This window comes from Rhyacophila brunnea, unplaced genomic scaffold (genome assembly GCF_057557595.1).
Source record: "Rhyacophila brunnea isolate RB1 unplaced genomic scaffold, BYU_Rbru_1.0 scaffold_13, whole genome shotgun sequence".
In the NCBI taxonomy this organism is placed as follows: domain Eukaryota; kingdom Metazoa; phylum Arthropoda; class Insecta; order Trichoptera; family Rhyacophilidae; genus Rhyacophila; species Rhyacophila brunnea.
This window is the reverse complement of record NW_028232785.1, coordinates 20,412,327-20,433,550: the sequence shown is the minus strand read 5'-3', so window position 1 is coordinate 20,433,550 and position 21,224 is coordinate 20,412,327. Positions and strand designations below refer to the sequence as shown.

General features: G+C 35.9%; 1 protein-coding gene across 7 annotated transcripts in view; it reads left to right on the top strand.

The window, feature by feature from the left end:
• The first annotated feature begins 5,249 nt into the window (after positions 1-5,249).
• CycG (cyclin G) overlaps positions 5,250-21,224 on the top strand; it is a 29,164-nt gene continuing 13,189 nt past the window's right edge. The window contains exon 1 of one of the 7 annotated variants that reach the window (XM_085940496.1): positions 5,250-5,750. The gene's annotated coding sequence lies outside the window, so the exon portion shown is untranslated. The other 6 variants (XM_085940493.1, XM_085940500.1, XM_085940497.1 and 3 more) reach the window with 6 other exon arrangements.

Here is a 21,224-nt window from a genome sequence, read left to right as displayed (position 1 = left end):
ATCATACTGTGGCGTAAAGGCAGTGCGTTCGGCTGATAACCGAGCAATCGGTGGTTTGAATCCAACCGAGTGCCTTTTTTTTCGTGTGATAAAATAAATTTTGTGTTACATGTCACACGTCAAAAATATCTACACTCTGTGGGTCTATTCTATGCTTATCGACCGCTGAAGTGATAAAGTGATAAATATTATCAAACTTAGGGTAGGTTTGTACCTATCTTGCTGCTGTTAAAATATCGCACTTATTGCGCCAATAAAAACCAGCTTCGTGTAATTGTTACAATAAGTGCTAATATTTTGATACAAACCTACCTTAAGTTTGATACTATTTATCAATTTAGTGTTCGATAAGTATAGAATAGACCCACTGATCTGTTTTCCCAAACGCGCCAAAAGAAGTAAGTATAACCAAAAAGAACACGAAATAATATCGAATTCTTATCGAATTCGAATTTATTGTGAAACCGAAAAAAACATAACGCAGCAAAATGAACAAAATTAGTATGTATACTTTATTAAATTATTATGGCTTGTCAATGTAAATAAATGTGTCAAAAAAGGAAAACTTATTTCACAATAAACATTTTATAGTTACACATAGCGTTTATTTTTTATTTTGTTTTGTTTTGAAAGTGATGTGTTGCAAGGCACGTCTGAGCCTGAGGTCAACAGCGTATTGAAGACAACGCCTATCTTGTTATGTCATGTGTAAAAATATTCACATAACGACATCAAAAAAACCAGGTTTTTCATTAAAACACTCGCTTTTAAACGAGATAAAAATATATTGAATGCTGCAGAATAGTCTGGTTTTATCTGTTGTAATATTGTATGTCCATTTTTGTACAGTGGACCCTCTGTAAAAGTAAATATTTGATGCCTTGCAAAATTTGACGTTTATGTAGATACAAGTTATTGCAACGTTTAAAACGTCATGTTTACGTTTATGTCAAATTTGCATTATACGAATGGTGTGTGTGTGTTGTGAAAGTGTGCGATGATAGTTAAAGTGTGTTGACCCTTTATGCCATTATGATTATTATATAAATTTATTTTTTATTTAATCCAACATTTAATTTTTGATTCGGATGGGATTTAGCCCAGGACCTTATGCGCGGTTGCTTTGCAGTATATTGTATCACAAAAGTGCATGCTTAGCATTACGTGAAGAGATAGGAAAATATCGATATCAAGTCTGAAAACGGTCTTCTGATTTTCGGACGAATTATCCTGACAGCCAGGGACGAAGGTGTCGCGGGTGCGAAACACCCGGGCGGCAGGATTCGGTGGGCGGCGAAAGTCAGAAAAATATTTATAAAAAATATATGTTATTAAATTACCTCAATCTGATGATGAAACATATGAGGTACCTGCGCAAGATGTCTACTGCGAAAGGGTGACCAACCAATGAGTATGAGTGAATTATTATACAACTATTACCAATAGTATGTATAAAAAATTCTAATATATGACATTTAAATCTCCTATCTATAAGTAATATGTAATCAATCACAGTTAGGTAGTGTGATGGCAAACGGTTAAAACATAACTGCTGAGTGCTGTTTACACAATTTTACAGGAGAGCAAAAACAAAGTTTTGTAATCAAATGACAAAAGTTAGTTTACAATATAATGTGAAGTATCTTATATCAAAATCAGCGAACTCAGTATCCCAACACTAACTTTAATCATTTCTTTTAAACATGTTGAAATTTTATTGTTATAGATATATATTTTTACCATTTTAACTTTTTTTACATTTTACAAAATACTAACACTAATATTTTGCCCCATCAATTGGAACATATTATGGAAGAAAAGTGCAAAAACGCAGTACCGTTTGCCATCACAGTAGGTATCGAGTTATATAAAAATATCGAAAAGCATTGTTTCAACGTCTCTATAGAATGGACCAGTGTCATAGTCATGGCCCCCACAAGGGGGGGGGGGCTGATAGGGCTCTAGCCTGGGGGCCCGGACAAAGAAAGGGCCCGGCGTGGTGAATCGACCAGATAAGTGAGATAAACACACATCTCAAATTTGCTTTAATAGTAAAAAACGTTGCGCGGTCGGCCTGCGGCGCTATTTACCTTCAATAATAATATACAATATACAATAATATCAATAATATTATTGAAGGTAAATAGCGTTATTTAAAATTATGTGTATGTACAATACATTTTTAATTCAACTGGATATATTATTAAAATATACACATTAATTTGACAGCTTACACCATTTGGTAAACGGTACTGTAAAGCATCACAGTGCATTTATCCTTAGCGATAGGTAGGGGGGGCGCCAAAGATCCTAGCCTCGGGGGGCGCTTCAGGATGTGGGTGCCATGGTAATAGTATAATAAATAAATCGACGGAAGTGAAAGAAATATACAATATATTCCAGTAATGTATGAGTAAATAAACAAAATAGGTATAACTAAAAAATACACTACTTAATTAAATTATTCTTTTATAAATCATTTTGGCGTAAAGTGTTACAATTTCACTCGATAAAAATAACACCTATGCACACACTCTTTTATATTCAATGACATTATTAATGGACGACGCACTCAATACAGTAGCTAGCAAGTAAATTCGCGCATTCGCATGCATAGGTAGACGTTACGCAATTTCTATTATGCGATATCACGCATCGGGAATTTATAGCAATATGACCTTTATTGTAATGGCGTTAGAGCAGTGTTTCTAATGTCAATGTTCATTTGAGCGAACCCGTTCGAACCGAACCATTCGGCAGACCCAACAAAAAGCATTAGGAATTTATAGCAATATCACCTTTATTGTAATGGTGTTTGAACAGATTATGCCATTCGGCAGACCCGACAATAAAGTGAGTCATTTTCTTTTCCAGATGATTCGTCCATATTAATGTCATTGTTTATATTATAAAATTATATTGCTGAAGTGTTTGTTGGTGTTATAGAGGCGACGTTCACGCAATCGAAAAGCATCCATAGAATTTGCTTTAAAAATTAAAATATCTCTTTTGGAAAACGCCATAATTTAAACAAATTAATTAGCTAATCAATCCAAAAGTAGTAGGGCATCCCTACCACCTATTATAAATAAAAATTAGAAAGGGGTTAATTTGGTGGAAAGGTTATTAATTTGGTGTTTTTTTTAGTTCAGCTAATTTTTGGTTGTTTACAATCACAGTTATGTAATAGAATACAAATAAATTAATAATAATACTTATACAAATCTTCTTCATTCATTGGGTTTAATCGATTTATTTTGGAATAGAGATAGGTACCTACCTACCAGTATCATATTTATAGTGAAAAACATGGTCGAACTCTGTTATTACGAAGAAGATGGGACCGACTGAATTTGCTCGTTATAAGCATTACTCGTTATATCGTTAAGTATATAACATTTTTCGCGCCACGTTCTATTCAAGCATAATATAACATAAAAATCTGAAAACCACCGTAAAAATCCCCGAAACAAGCATGGCATTCATAAACTACAAAAGAAGTTGTTTATTGTAATGAAGTGCTGAGCCACCGGTCCTGGTAGGTAAATACTGAGTTAACAAAGCTTGGATTCTTCACATGCAATTTCAACCATATGCGTGGATACTTTTTCAATGTTGTCGGCGAAAATACCAATTAGGTACTTAGACACTTAACTAGCGTCATAAACGTAATCCTATCCCGACGGCATCGGTCTAGTTAACTGCCCGGTTGGATTTTATTGCTTAGGGCAGTTTTGCCCCGTATACTCGAGAAGTAGCTCCTTATAAAAGTGAATAAATGTAATATGGAGAAATTAAATATTAATTATTGAGATTTAATTATTGTGCATGTAGGTATGTTTAAGTTTCAATGAGAAGAAAGTTCTTTTATTTTTATATAAAGCGTCAGGTATAATAATTCTGAATTCGCAATAAAAAACATTATGTTGTAAAAGAAACATTAAAATATCTCGTCTACTTTCTGTATAAAATCGTAACGAACATATTTCATTCGACTGTGCGGCGCCCACTTTTCCCAGTCCCCCGATAGGTTATGCAAACTAAATAAGAACGTTTGTAAGAAAAATGTTAAATTAACAACCCTGCAGTTTCCACCTAAAGAGATTGGACTCCTCCCAGTCTTTAATCTCTTTGATACCACCAAATTCTCAGCTACTATTTACATTTTAATAGTGAGATGCGAGGTCTAAAATACTAAAATATACATTATAAAATCAGTAATTTTGTGTAACAAGTTGCCAAAAATACAAAAATGTTTATGAAGCCCTTTTATTTCAGTAAAGCAGTGCTGCTATCTTTTCAAAGTGTAATTATGGTACAGAGCCTCTTAAATTATAGTATTTGGGGGAAAAATATAGTACGCGTTGTCGTCAGCTGTTGAAAATATATAAGTAGGTTTTTTGTTTCTCAGAAAAAAATAGCGGAGAATTTGAGAAACTCCGAGAACATTTTTTATTTAGGTACCTACCTCTTCCAACCAAAAATGCTTAGGTAGCTACCGAAGAATTCAAGATATTTCATTTTAAGGCTATACTTCAGTTGATGCATGGTCTAAAAAGATCGTGGCTAGGCGATGCGCGGATTGTGCAAATGACGCGTGCCGAACGAAAAATAATTTTTCATAAAAATACAACATGCGTCTATTTAATGTTATGTTTATTGTTATATGACTAATAATAATAATATAGTCTAAGCATTACATGTTTTCTAAATTTTTTAGTCATCTTTACGAGATTTGAGAATATTTTCATCCGACGCCATGACAAAACAAATCGACGTGCAAACACCTCGATTGTCGGTCTCCGATTGGCGACGAGTGAGAAATTTCGTCGCACCTATTGTTGAAAATTATTTGCCGTTTCACTGAAGTACGCTCTTAAGCCAAAGTAAAGGGATTTTTTCACGTTTTTCGAGCATTTTTTTCCAATTTCTCCAAATCTTCTTATATTGCGAAATTATAGTACTTTGCACCAATCTATCGAAAGAAAATATCGAAATTTTAGTACTTTTTACATATTTTTTCCGATATTCAAAATTATAGTATTTTTGGCGTACCATAGGTACTTGTTTTATATCGTACATAGTACGCGGAACAAAATTATAGTACAAGTACTATAATTATAATACGATTGGCATCACTGCAGTCGAGTGAGGTCAGTAATAAAAATATGGTGGAGGGGGGATTGACGCTATATTCAACAGCTGATTCTTTGTTTACCACAAGCTATCTTTCGATTCAAATTGAATTCAGTTACGTTAGGACGCCAACTGTATCAGTTATTCCCGTTTAAATGGGCAAAACAGTCATTCGATGCCATGTTAATTAATTAAAGAGTGAAATAAACACATCGGCCATGTATTCCAATTATAATTTACTAATTGGAGACTTTTAAAACAGTGAAAAGTTGCGTTTCTGCAATGCAAATGCAAACATCGCGAAATAACATTCGAATTTTGAAATCGGGTTTACGATGCGCCGTTGCCGCTGTATAGTTTTCTAATTACTTACATCATTCCAATATGTATTAAATGTTGTAAATTATGTGTTATAATCAAAGTTCTCAGTGCATTTAATTGATTTAATGTTAATAAGTTTACTTTTATTGATAAATAAATATGTATTTGGGATAGAATGTTGAAATTAGGCAACGCCGCACCCATTTGAATTTTGTTGCGCCTTCTCTCTTCTTTGTTTGGTTTTTAAAAACCAATGGGATTCTTCTATGAAACGAATTTAATGGAATATTAAGGTAAATATGAACTGTTTAATTTAAAATCGTTGGGTTTTGTGTGAATTAGTCACCATTTTTTGAATAATTCGTCGTAAAATTGTATCTTTTTGTGTCACGGACGGACTATTTATCGCAGGGCTTTGGAAATTGCTCCGCGGGTACAGCTGTCTCTTACTATTGTCACACCAATAGGGTTACATTGCAACTCTCAATATGAATTGTTTTTTTTATTTATTAGTGACAACTCTGAACATAATTTTATTCAGAATAGGTACACATTTTATTTATTATTTATTGTTCAAAATAATTTACAGTTCATTGTAATTGTAAAAAAATCAATTTTTCCTGTACAAGTATATCTATTTAGATTTCGTGTGTACCTTTTCTTAAATATTTTGAAGATGAACTTCTTTGATAATACCTATTTATTATTCAGTTGGAGGCGTCGATCAGATTGATTATGTTATTATAATACTATGCATCAGTAATTTGATGTCAGATAATTACATCATTGTCTTGTTATTGTCATAGGTATGTGTTATTATAATATCGGGCATAACAAATAATTATTAATTAAATTGCATATTATTAGAGCCTTGATTAATTTGTCAATATATTATTTCATTGCATTCATATAATATTAGAGTGTTCTAAAAAACAGCATTTTCCCTCCATATTATATTAAATATTTTGAAGTAGATATCAAATAAATTTAATTATATTTAGTAATAATGTTATCAAACTGTTATCTAAACCCTGTGAGTATAGCATAACCCACAGCTGTATAAAACCTTTTTGAAAGATGAACACCACGTATCTACCATACATTCCTGACTTTACAAGAGAAACTAAAATTTTAAATTAAGATTAACTGCTTACTATGAGACTTTAAAATATAATATTTCGATCGATATAAGAAGTTTTGGTGCTCTACTGATTACCCTTGGCTATATTAATTTATTGTGAATATATTTTCATTAATTACAAAGATTTTGATATATTTATTCAAAGCGTCACATACGAGTTATTCCTTCGGATGTTACGAAATTAGGGAGTGGTGGGGGATTTGGTGTCGGCCATATTGAAATTTAGACACTCATCTGTCAGAACTAGTTGGTACCTGTCGAAAAATATTACTCAGATTGGACAGTTTTTAGAACGATTTTAACGTTAAGAGAGCATCCGGGTGAGTTTATACACTTTATTTATCGTATTTACAGTAAAATATGATTAATATTAACTCTAAAATAGTGAAAATATTAACATACATGCTTGCCGTGGTAGATTATACCTACGTGTAATTCAATCGCTTTTCTCTATTTACCAAGTGCTATGAGCTGTGTATTGTATTATAATTTAGTGATCAAGATATATCTGCGTCATTTTATTGTGGAAATTGTTAGTTTTGATTAAAATTAAGTGCCTTTTTTGTCTTGTCAAAATTTTTCCCATTCTCTTACCGCCGCCATTATCGTAAGTACCTACCATCGTATAATTTTATTTGTGTCACGGTTTCTCAAAGTTTCTCTTAGTGTATGGACGCAATCGCTGTTAATTATCAAATATATGTATATTTAGCGTGTATTACGCAACAGGTTGCGGATTATAAGACGGTTTTATTGGGTTTTCTAAAATTCGAGAACATTCCTAAACCGTGATGATGTCATACTATAATTTCGTACGCACCTCGCGGAGTGGGACGCCGCTATACGGAATCGTCAGGCTGTCTCGCCTGCCCTTGTGCACTCGAAACCTCTCAAAGAAAGAGACAGCGCCATATTAACGCGTCGCCGTCTCGCTCGCACATTTTTATCGCGTTCGCGAGCACGTAGGTAGGTAGATACAACTACAAATTGTGAATTTTATAAGATTGTAGTTCCAAATTCAAATTTTGTATCGCTCCTTATACATTATGGTTTTGTTAACTTTTTAATTCGCCATTTTTGTTTTGTGTCCATGTAAAGTCGTATGAATAAATATCATTTTTTTAAGTGTACATTGACTTTTGAAAGTCTGAAACAAAACCGTGTTAATTCCAGTGATAATAAATGAGTAAATATATTTTAGCTAATGCAATACCATTGTATCGTATCGGTATTGAATTAATAATACAAATTCACGGTCTTATCCAGTTCAATACAAGTATGTATAATTGTATAATATAACTACACAACGTACCTATGTATGCATTATCGCCTATATTTATTTTTTATATTCATTGTTTTTCTGGGTCATTTTTTCAGTTTTATCGTGTTATTATTTATTACGAATGCGCGGAAGTATTTTTTTAATCATCAAATAGGTAATTATTTATTTATTGTTGTGTAATAGAAAAACAACAATTATATTATTCCAACGAATTCGTTGGCCATAAAAAAATATCAAAAAATAATTTCGAACGAAATTCAAATACCTATTGGTATTGTTTTTGTTTCGAACGGAACAAAAATGGCCGCCCATCTGTTGAATTTGCCGTGTGACATTTACACAGAAGTTTGACATTTTCGATTAGATTGCGGTGTTGTTTTCGATATAAAACACAATGACCAACTTGCCAGATTTCCACATCAACAATATCGACGAACATTTCTTTATAATTAATAAAGATTCAAACTAATTTTAAGCAATTAAAATCTTTATTTGTTGTGTCTGGTATTATTTTTGCAATGTCCATTTTTAAGGTATGAACCATGTATGAACGAATAGATAAGAATCGTCTGTCTCAAAAGAGTTAACCCCAAATTGTGTTGATTTATCCCACTGTATGCTACGTCTGGGCCGAATAGCAAATATGTAAAAAGAAAATTAAATATTTACATATTATACCTATTAGAATCTTATTCACAGGTATTAAGTACCTACGTCATACCACCCTTATGCATATTTTAATAATTTATTCCCATATATTTCAGAAGTTCTACGACCATGATAGCTATATAAGAAATGGTGGTAACTCGTTTATCACTGTGTCAATTCGATGTCAATAATTATCATAATGTGCCCTCCCCCAGAGCCAGCGGCCCGCGGTACAGTTCGAACGGTCGGTCACCGTTTAATAGGTGCACGCGTGCAATGCTGCTCAATTTTCGTCAGGTTAAACAGTTTGGTCAGAATGCTATTTTTCGCATCAGGAGACGTCCTCCCACAAAAAAACCACAATATCAAAGTGAACACGTTAGCAAAATAGGTCAACGCAATAATCGCACCTATTGCAATGCAAATATACCTAATTCATTTCTCCACGACATACAATGCATTAATGTCGACACCTCTACAGATGTGTTGGCAGAATAGGCTATCAATTTTGTAAAGGCTTATGCAATATATATTAATTTTATACTCGAGAATCTCATCTTCCTACAGCCACACCCAGAAGGTAGCTCACTTCCCTTATGTTGTATTTCCTGAATGTGACAAACCTATTACTGGGAACCCCATTTTACGCACAATATCAATAAAAGTTTCGTCATATTTCCTGTACTGCAACATGACATGCAATTAATTTCTTATCAGGAAATTCCCAAAAATATAATATTTTGCTGATTCATTATCTGTTTAATTTTGCGGATATTGGGGATTTTTTTGATGAAATTTTACCTTTTATCCAAATCCAATGCTTCGATTATAATTATTATCAACCATATAAGGAAATAAATATATATTATCTGATAATGTCAAAATAGTTATACGTATTTGCCTACGTTGTGGTCAATAATTACGTACTATCACTGTCTTTTCATTATCCATTAATGATAATAATATGGACGGAAATTACATTATACAATACACGATGAAATGACAAATTTTGTAAAATTAGTTGGTTTTTATAAAAATCCGGGATATAGTGCGTCCTGGATAAGCTCCACCCGGGTTTCTAGATAACGACTTTAATTCCGGGACAGTTGGCTTCCCTACCCCGCAATACATTGCATTCATACCACAATACAGATAATTCCCTACTTTAATGATTGAGGAGTTAGGACCACAGAGTGTACAATACTTTGGCAATGAAAACTGAAAGATGCAGGGATTTTTTAACAACCCTGCTCATTCGACATTCACGTGTATATTACTATAAGAAATAGGTATTAGAATATTAAGATTTTGTATGTAGTAATGCTATTTAATATGACTTGGTTATCTCATGGCTGATGATCGCTACCCCTCTTAAACGCGGACATATTTTGAGTTAACTAGTGCCATCATTCATCTGCTTCCCCAAGGCGTAGTGAAAGTTACCCCCAATAGGGTCCTTCACTTAGGTCACTTCAGCGTGCGTTCTTCCTCTGCTTCGCCTTCCCTGAAGGCCACTCAAATCCACTTGATTCTCCGAATCACGACGATTGATACACACAGATAGTTGCAATATTCGTCTCGGACGTGCAGTCGATTGCCGTTCCTTTATTTCGAGTGTCTGGATGACTTTTTGAAGTTAAAGGCGCCATCAAACCACACCCGATCTGAGGAGCAGTTACCCAATACTGACGTCGCCATGTATTCAAGTGTGCAAAGTGTATTTTGTCATTCGCCTAGTCCAGACTAGTATACATATTATGCCATCAAACAAATTACGTGGTGGTTTGTAAACTTCCCACGAGACGCTACTTCCGATGAAACCTTTCAAATATGGTCCCAATACATCCAATTCGCAGGTCATTCATGTGTTTTTATTCAATGTGTATTTGTCTACAGACAGATGTATATTGGTCCACACTATTTTTTGTACAACATAATCTGTTTATACATATAGCTGTTTACGTTCTTTTACTGTATTGTCAATGCAATAATAATTACGCACTGAAATATATTTTTATCGTTAATATAAAAAATAAATATATTATGTCAAGTGAATCGGTTTAAACTGGACAGTATCGCCGCCATACCACTACAACCAGATAACTTCGATTTTGTCGTTGGGAAATTGAACTTTTAACTCTGCACAGTGCATAATTATTGTATTATAACCGGATTGCATTGGTTCCAGTATATCTTCGTCCTGTTCCAAATTCATTTATCTTGTAAAGATCATAAACTCTGAAATGTGTGCAACAGCCAGATGTTTCAAAATATTAATTTTGTCCTCCGTAGAGATAACTATTAAATTTATACTGTATACTGGACACCTCATCATATAATTTCGGGAATGTGAGTCGGTTTAATTTTTAATTTGTATTTACCACAAAAAATAGACAGCCATTTAGATTTTTCAAACCAATCAAAAAGATGACGGTTGGATCTAGATGCGCGACCGTCTAACCGCATCCCATACAGATCTCACCGCTCCACTTCTGTTATAATGGACGAGTTAGACAACGGTTGGTTCCGTCTAACCGTGCCCCACCTCACCATTTCACATCTGCTATTTGAATATTTAATGCAGAATGAAAAAATAAACCGAAACATTTAGATTTTTTCAAATCGGCGCGGTTGACTACGGTTGGATCCGTCTAACCTTACTACTACCTCACTACTTCTAAATACTTGACATAATGCAGAATGACAAAATAGACCGAACTTTTGTTTTTTTTAATCAACCAGGTAGACAACGGTGATCTGTCTAACCGCACCCACCCACCACTCCACCTCTGCTATTTCAATACTTGACGTAATACAGAATGAAATAATAAACTGAACCATTTGGTTTTTTTCTTTCGAATCAATGAGTTGAACAACGGTTCGATCCGTCTAATCGTATCTCACCTCACCACTCCACCTCTGCTATTTCACAACCTATACGTGGTGAATTATTGCAAGCGCTTTATTTTCGAGAAGTTTTGTTTTCTGAATATAGTTGTAAGTTGTAAAATTACTGGACAACTTTACTATTATTGATGACTTGCAACAAAGCTTATAGATTACACTATTGCTATCAACCTATAATTATATAGTATAGCATAAAACAAAGCACTTGCAGCAATATGAGGTGGAGCGCGGGTTGAGATGCCTGTTTCTTCAGTGTATAAATCTGTCCAGTTTATCTTTACGTATTTCACGCGGACCAAGTCGTGGGAGATCTCCACTTTCAAAAGTAATATTTTCGACAAAACATGGTACACTGAGCTGCACAGTAATAGAATTTGAAACGACAATGCTATAATGATGCTATCGTTGTATTATTTCGTTTTATACAGATAAGAAACTCTGATACTGAAACTATAGCACTGAATTATTTCTCAACGGATTTTTTTTATTTAAAATTTATTTAATAATAATCTGTTACCATGTCCGGCCTCCGAAAGCGAATTTTTAATAAACAAATTGTTTTATCGCTTTCCGTATAATCATTAATTTAAAATCGAGGAAAATACCAACGAAACTTGTCAATAATGCATAAATAATCTCATCCGACGACATTATGTAAAAATCGCAGTGGTTTTTGACCGGTTCGAGTCGATTAATAATGCATTTCCATTCGATGCCTGTTTGTATGTAGTACGTTCGAGCGCCCGCACTTCCTAGAGCTAGGTTACTCGCGATACATTTCACCGTACCACAGCTCATCGTGAGATATATTACCGGAAAGAGATAGCCGTATAGCTTCTCTTCTTCTGCCACGGCGCTACACCCGGGGTGGGATTTGGCCTCCTCCACAACCGCTCTCCACTCACTCCGGGCTCTCGCCACACTTCTCCAGTTACCGGGTCTTCCTATATGAAGCCAGTCCACTTCTACGGCGTCAGCCCATCTCCTTCTTGGACGGCCTCTGGGTCTCTTCCGTTGGGGTAGCCACTTCGTCATGATCCTTGGCGCTCTAACTTCAGGCATTCTCTCCACATGTCCCGCCCATCGTAGTCTTTGGGACTTACAGTATCTTATGATTGTTTGCTGTAATAGTAATAGTCGTATAGCATTGATATAAAAAAATGACGCGCTGTTCTTGGAGTATTGCAGACAGACAGTAATGCCTGGTCCACACCGAAAACAAGTCGCGCGACAACTCGTTAAATTTTACGATAATTATCATAATTGCTTAAGAAATTTTACGATAATTATCATGCTTATCGTAAAATTTAACGAGTTGTCGCGCGACTTGTTTTCGGTGTGGACCAGGCATAATGTTCAAACTTGATTAGATTCAATAAGAGCATTAATAATTTGATACTTACGAGCACCTACCAGAATTTTATACAATATGATTGTAATATTGTAATTTACTTACTTATTTTATTCTGTCTTTCCCTTGTATTGCCGTTGTTTTAATTATTTAATTTATACACGTATTTGATCTCAATACTAGACGGCCATCTATTTTTGGACACATTCGAGCAGAGAGGTTGCATCGCGCGGCTGTAGTGTGATTGATATTTAAAAGGAAGATATTGAAATCTAGAGCTGGAAATGGAACCGAACTGGAGTGTACTTTGACCATTGATTTCTAATCTGGTCGAACCGTAGCGTCTAAAATTTGTGAAAAACGTTACAGAAACGCCATCAATTATTCCAATAGGGGCGTGTGCACACAGAAAATCGTATGGGGGGGGTCCATTTCGAAAAAATATCCATAATTTATTATTGATTTGTCAAGGCGGCGAGAGAAGGCGGGTCAACACAAAGCTAGCATGTGTCATTGATTTCCGGGTACATTCTCAATACCCAAACATTCCGCACTTTGATTTTAGCGATGAACACCTAGCCTGCAGCTATAACTACGTGTGTGTATATGTGGTTATCGAATGCGCGTGGCTAACTGTCGAAATTAGTATGCCCGTTAATTGTCAGCTTGTGTCATCCGCGCCCTATTGTCTTTTAGACGTGCAGCGTCCGAGTATTACTGGTAATTTACTAAAGCAAACATTGAATGGCACATATGGTTGTAGTGGGGCCAAAGGATATTCGACTCTAATATTCCATTCACCAAATTAATTTGCATTTTACCCCCCCCCCCATTATGTGGATATTACTAAAGCCATTAGGCTTCCTTGTTATAGCTAAACTTTGTTGGACTTTAACATTCATTTGGCACGTTATTTCACGGTGAAGGTTTTCATTTATTGACTTGGTCGGCGTTAACATGCAAATTTCCTTGTAACGAATCCTGAGGAAGGTCCATCGTTAAATTAACAACACAGCATCTAGTCCGACTGAGATTCGAACCCGAGCCTCTCTCATGGCCGCCCGTCTGCAGTCCGAAATGAGGTCACCGTGATAATAAAAAATCATTATCCTGTCGGAATTAATTGATTATTTTATATAATTTATAAGTGTTTTCCGCCAAGGAATCTGATTCTCTTGAACCGACGACATAGGTCAGGCGAATACTTCTGAAATCAACGTATTTTTCATTCGATAACATCAATGTCGTCATAGTCTGGCTATAGAGTCGTATCCTTGGTGTTGTTTTTATTGTTTTTTTATTTAATTTTTCGTCCATGCCTATATGTATTTGTTTGATAATGTGTGTGTGTGTGTGTGTGTAGATGTGTTGTACAGGATGGCCATTCAAAATTTACGCAATGCGACCCGTATTCCGCAAACTGCATGTGGATTTGTGTTGAATAAATAATTTTTTTCTCGTGCATTCTGTATCGTTTGGTGGTCAGCAACCCGGGTTAATGACAGTTTCAAAGCTGCACTAGTTCCAATCATAATATATCGTTCGATAATGAGCTGAGGAATACTGCCATTTTGTCCTCATAATGCTGCTGAAGTACTGTAGTTTCCTAATTTTCTATTTTGATGCTACCCGGATTATATCAATCCTTTTCTCTTGGATACGTCTATAATCACAGAACAGAAAATTAAACACGTAGGTATTATGCACGTGCAATAGTGTGTATAATACACCAATATTAAATGAGCCTCAATGCATAAACCGAGAGCAGCTGTCGGTATCGACGTATGACGTATTCTTGACACGTGTTATAAGTTTATCTCGGATTCTTCCTTACTCGAGACTCTGTTACCTGCTACTCCTTACCCGTTAGATATTTCAGTTCCTATTATTTCCCTGTCTGTAATCTATATATTTTATCTATACCGTCACATTTCGAAGGTCTCAACCTATTACCGTTGTTCATACCTCGATAATTCGTGTTATATAAATGGAGCCGAGATTTAAGAGGCGCAATATTTTGGAAGATTACAAAAAAGAGTATGGAATCGGGAGAGAGGAGGGGTTGAATGTTTTATGGAGAGCTGGTTTTGGTCAGGATGAACGCTTATTTAATGCGGTAGGGGTACAGTTAGTCGATTTTAGAATTTTGGTTAATACATACTATTTTCTTTAGACAACGCGCGTGCGTGGAGATCGGTACTGACCTAAACCTTTATTAAACTGAGGTAGGACTTCTATAATTTTATTCAGGTGTTGGCCTGAAGTTCCTTGGATGCACAAGGTGTCGAGGATTTTTTAACGAAATTAAATGCCTTTTCATAATCAAATGCACCAAGGTAGAGGATATTATAATATGTAGGTAATAATTTTAATTTTGCTCTACTAGCCTACTGCATACTGAAATAGCATATTATCTATTTTAAATCATAATTGATCGTGCCCATTTACATTGTTAATGGTTATTGCCTACATCAATGATATGTGTTTTTTTTTATATAGGTACATATTCAATGTCAAATTGAATGTGTTGCATTCAATTTGTTTACACACTGTACGCGAAATTGACGCAGCAGTTCCACTGTTACTCAATGTATTTGTTTACAATATACACACATTGAAGTGTTATCATAAAAATAATGATGTCTGCTTCGGGCTATTTCGCGCGAAATCTAAAACTGCCAAACGCGCATCTAGCTGATAGCGACATTGCAATTTTTGATAATTAAAAATATTCGCCAATGAGAGTCGGAAGGACCGTGCACACACCTCAGTGCCGGGCCAGTGTCCGTTATTTTATGTTTTCGTTGAGAATTGAACTGCGTTTGTGGATAGATGTAGATCAAGCTAACGTTGGTTAAGTATATCTACATTCGTGTATGTTTTCGTTTACTTTACTGTATTAGCAGTAATACGTTTACATTATTTATATTCCACCAAATAACACGAATAACACGTTTTACTTGATTCTGATGGGACGCATTTTGAATCAAATAGACGTGTCACTCAACGACACATTTTAACAGCTCGCGGTCATGGGCGGCCGTGTTAAAAATATCACATCTGACAGTTAACTAAGTTATGATAATAATTAACCTGCCTGAATACGACATATAATAATTTAGGATAGCCCTGCAGTTACAAATTGGCCGTTTTTCGTGATGAAAAGCGCACGTAACTCCACCGGCATTGGATTTCTGTCTATCATCATCTCGTCAGTGTTTCCAAATAAATGATTTCTGAATAAATGTGTAATAGTAAATTATACTGTAATTTTATGCCAAATATATCATGTTTTTTCATCTATATTTAAATCAGCATTATAAAAATATGCCAACACTACTTTACGTGAAATTTTTAAAACTATTTGACATACAAGTGTAGATAATAACACACTTTCCACCTAAACCACACCCAAAACTTGCCCGGTGTTTAAACCTGAATTACTCGGTTCGTTCTCTTATCTCCTCAATATTCCGAAAGTATCTGTATCTGTCGCAAACATTATTCTCTTTTCGAAGCTCAGTATACGGTTGCATGATTCGCTATCGTAAAACCGCTCCCATCAGAATACAAACGTCGAATAGGTATTAATAATATCAACAGTGAAGCCGGAACGGAGCGTATCCGCGGATGGGTGTGAACGTGCCACAGTAATAGTACGATTTATTTTTAAATTCATTTGAATAATTTTAAGGTCGTATGCGTACTTGTTTTTGTTAAATTTGTTTGTCGAGTATAATCTCGGCATTGAAAACTGAAAGTGAGTACCAAATTGTTCCATCACTGCCGCGGACCGGTTTGATTACTTCTTTATACATACATATTATTTATACCTATAGTGTATTTTATTTTTCATTATTGTTTTTCGTTCCTATTCTTTTTGAGTAGGTTTTTGTTTTTTCTTCCGATTGTTAAATTCTTGTTTGTGTAATCGGACGGCTTTATATATTTTATGTTTCAAATCGCGTAGGAACGAAGCGTCTATTATAATCCGGTTTAAAGTGTTGTATAATATTGGATACCTTCTCTTGTGACACCACAGCTCGAGCAGACTCCTGCTTTCCGCTCGGGTCTTCCGTTCTTCTTCTCCAGGTGACAATCCTTGCACTCTCAAACCATCGAAATCGCGGTCTTTACGAAATATAAACCCTAGTCTCGGAACAATAATATGATTATTAATTGTTTACCTATGAAACGTTGCACGGTCATCTTGCTACCGCATTTAAACACAATATTTCATACTAACTTTATATTTCGCACAAAAATTATATATTTCAGCAACACTTACCTACTCGCAGTGTTTTCCCCTATAGCAAAACCGACTATAAATATAGGCCGTGACTCTGGAAATGCGAATTAAAATGCTAGTGCTAATTATTGATTATCTTCGAATGCGAATAATTAGCACTACGGTCGTAGTGAACAGTTACTTGTCACGGTCTGACTACAGTGATCCCTTGGCCTCAAGCGCATCCGTAAAACTAATATTTACCGGCTTCACGTCTTAAAACCGAACTCCTTCACTCATATTATGTCTTCTTTCTTTTACTCCAACGCATTTATTATACGCGTGCCGAACGCTGTTTCATTCTCACTTATGGTTAGTTTTTGTCGCGGTTTTCATTGCGTTTATGCCGATTCCAAGCATGGCATTATGGGATCTCTACATGGTGGGTGTTGGGTTCAAAGCCGCAACTACGCCACCGTGGGGGTCACCTATTTTATTAGTAGTTTCGTCATTGCTTTGTACCTACTATCAAATATGATTACTAATGTTAATGTATGTTTGTTTTCCGCGCCGAACTGAAAATGGACCATCGTTTACGTACAGATGTGTATGGATTACGTCCAAATGCTCACCGTGTTCATGTCTCTCCAGCGGTAATCGCCGTCCGTATGGCGGAAGGTATCGAAACCATCCACCGAGGACAATCGGGTGGCGATTTTCCAATTTATATTTCACTTTCTTTGAAATTTCCTAACTATGTCTCTCCATCTGCATATCTTGTTCGCCTTGCCAAATTGTCACCATGTCTTCTGGCGACGTGGCCAAAGAATTGCAGAACTCGAAGACGTGTTTCGGGAGACAGTTCTTCACCACGTATTAAGTTCGCGACTATATACCTACAGACTTAACCGGGCTAATTTTCGTCGGCGGTTTTTTGTTTTTGTTTGTATGCATAAATTATCCAACGCGGCTGTTTTTCAAAATGAATACATTTACCAAGTCTTTTGAGTTTGTCAGCGGAAGACTCGAGCGATGGTCTCTGTTGATCTATATTTGCGTGACTTGACCCGCGCCCCCCCGGCTAGAAATTTTGGCATAAATAACGTGTTTTTTTTCTTCATCTCCATTGCTTTTCGTAATATTATATATAATATAATTTATTTAATTTCGTAACTGTGTTGTTTATTATTACATTGTGATGTTAATGCTTCGCTGCAGTGGGTCACAACCTTTTTCGTGATGTAAATTAATATTTAATTAATTTATGTATTCGTCTGGTCGTATTCACGACATCGATATAACAAGCTGACAGGCGAGTGGATGCTCCGTATTTCATCATTACCGCAATCGCAATTTGTAAGATCTTCAGAGTTCTTGGTCCAATTCAAATGGATTTTTAGTATTGTTGGAATGGTAACGGCTTACTGTCAACATCTTGCTTTAGTTCCTTACTCTTATTTGCGATTTTTAACAATTGTTAATTCGAATTATGAGATAATTGGCTAAAAATAAAAACTTCACTTTGGCGTATGTACGTAGGTATAATACAGTACTTACGACCATGGCAAATAAATCTCACAATGCAAGTGTGAATTTTGATAGTTACGAGATATTATTCACAACTAATCAGCGCTCGAAATGGAAAATTTTACGAACCGGAGCGCTTGATAACTTTACGAAAATATTAACACTGTTACTTATCTAATTCTATACATATATGTATTTAAAAAAACGATTGTGTTAGATTTTTTTATAATATGATATATCTCGCTCACACGGGCAAATTACTATTTACACGAGACGAAGCGATAATTTTGGGGATTGTATGAACCGGAACGGCGCTCCGGTGCGTTCCGGTCCATTTCGAGCCCTGCAACTAATTTAATCATTACCCTTGATAGCACAATTTTACAATCTTTAATTAAGTAATTAACCAAGCAGTTGACTATGCTTTTGGGAGGAGCCTTTATGTATTGTAACTTTTAGTTTTACACCATTTTATGGCGATTCTGCAACGCGTATAGTGTGGTCGAATTGGTGGCCACTGAAAAATAATATTTTGTAGATTGGCGCATTGAATCATGCCGGAATTGTTAATATCTTAGGAAGTTGACATTACGCGATTTTTGTGATTGTTACTAATTAATGTTCTATGTTAAGTGACACGGATTTTGTTTTTTCACAGGCTACGTTTTCTTTATAATGAATGTGAATGTGTTGTTATGGTACAAGTCAACCATTTTCGTTTCGCGGCTTTCAGTTTCGGACAGTGTGACTTGAGTGTATGAAATTACTTAGGTAAATCTATAGTCTGTTCAAAATCGAAATAATACAGTACAAATCGTCTCCCGTCGGTTTGCTATCGCTGACCTCTATTAAAAATTTTGACAGTGGAGCCGGGAGGTGGGTTTTTTTTTCGCGAAATTTTCACATGGCCACAGGCCAACGGACGGCACCTGGGCCGAATTTGTTTGCTTCCTCAACACGGTGCCCTTAGCCGGCTCGCACATCACAACTCGCCTCGTGTGCCTTACCGCCATAAATCAAAGCTTCCGAGAACAGGCGGCCAGTGTTGCATGACACAACCTCGCACATCTATTTAGCGACAGTCGCGCGTAGCCTTCGAAACGTATTGATATTTCAATGCGGCGATCGGCGAGCCGGTATAGGAATGACCAATTCGCATGTGTTTCTTTGTGACTTCGACCCTCCGACTCGGAGCCCGAGAAGGATGCAACATGTAGAATGCAACAGCCAGATGTTTTTTTCAGGCGAAACAGTTGCATTCGATCGATCTGCGAAGCTCCATTTGGCAACACGTGTTATGTTGTTTCGTTAAATAACGATGACGTCACATCGACGTATTCGATACGTTTTTAGGCGAGACGAGTTCCAATGTGCGAGCCGACTTATGTTATTTCCCGCCGCGCATCCGTTTAGGCCGTATACTGTGGCGTAACAAACGAGAATCGTCATTCAAGATTGGACTAACTTTGGAATCTTTTCCCTTTTCGATTGACACATAGAGAAACAACCTAGGGATTCATGCAATTCCCCATATAAGCATTCTATTGTTACTGATTTTGAACTTGGAAGTTTATTGGTCTGGTCAGATATGTTAGTTTGTCTTTGAAAGATGGGTTTCAAAATTTTCAAATACAGCTGTGCTCTCGGTGATAGCAGTGCATCCGATCTAATCTGTTTGAGTGCAAACTTATCCACGTAATTCCACTGCAGTATTTGCTCTTAGTACGCTGCCAAAAATAAACAATTGTGATTTAAAAAAAATATATAGCTTCGATTCGACCCTGTCTCCTAACGGCACGGGGTGCAATGACATCCGGCTTAATTACATAGTTACGCTACTGGTCATTTCGGTAATAATAGTCAGCATCATCATCAGACTATTTTTGTCTATTGTACATGTGTCAACTCAGTCTCAGTGTCTACGCACTTCTGTTCGATTGACTGACTTGGCAAATTCTAACCTAGGGTAAATTTTTTTTTCAATAAGTATTATTTAATTAAATCTATTTGCCAATAGTTTAAAAATGTTTTTATGGGTCGAGGGATATTTTTGAGTTTTTCAAAAGGAATGTCATTTCTTTCTATGTGTCTGTTAGCTCTAAATATGGATGTATTGCTGAGCTCAAACCAGTCTCTTATATTCTTGAGCTAAGATGTTCTTCTGCTATCAGGTCCTTGCTTATCGGAGATCTTCCCTAGAATGATAAGATGCAAAAGTCGATATCTCTCCACCTTCGCCAACTTTCTACTTTTTATTTCTCCGATTTGTAACTTTGTCTTTCCGGCTGTTACGGAACATGCGTCTGTATACTACCATTTCGAAAGCTTACAAGTTTTTTGAGTGTTATTTCTGTGAGTGTCCATGCTTCCTCTCCATATTATAATAGGACTGAAAAAACATAGCATCTAACCATCAGTCTCAAGAATGTCATTAGAAGATATTATCTCAAAAGCATATGTAATTTTGGGGCTAGAATCGAGGTCAAATACGGCACCTTAGGCTGTGTTTCTGTGTCTAATGTTTCCTTGAATTCATTGGGATACCTCACCATATCGTACTACAGCCTCGAAGCATGCGACAAGCACAAATTTGCGTCATTTCCCTTAGTCTTACAATGTTTACTTTGAATCGTGTAGATCCCTCTTGTAGCGTTGCTGAAAGGGAAAGAGGGCGTTATAATGT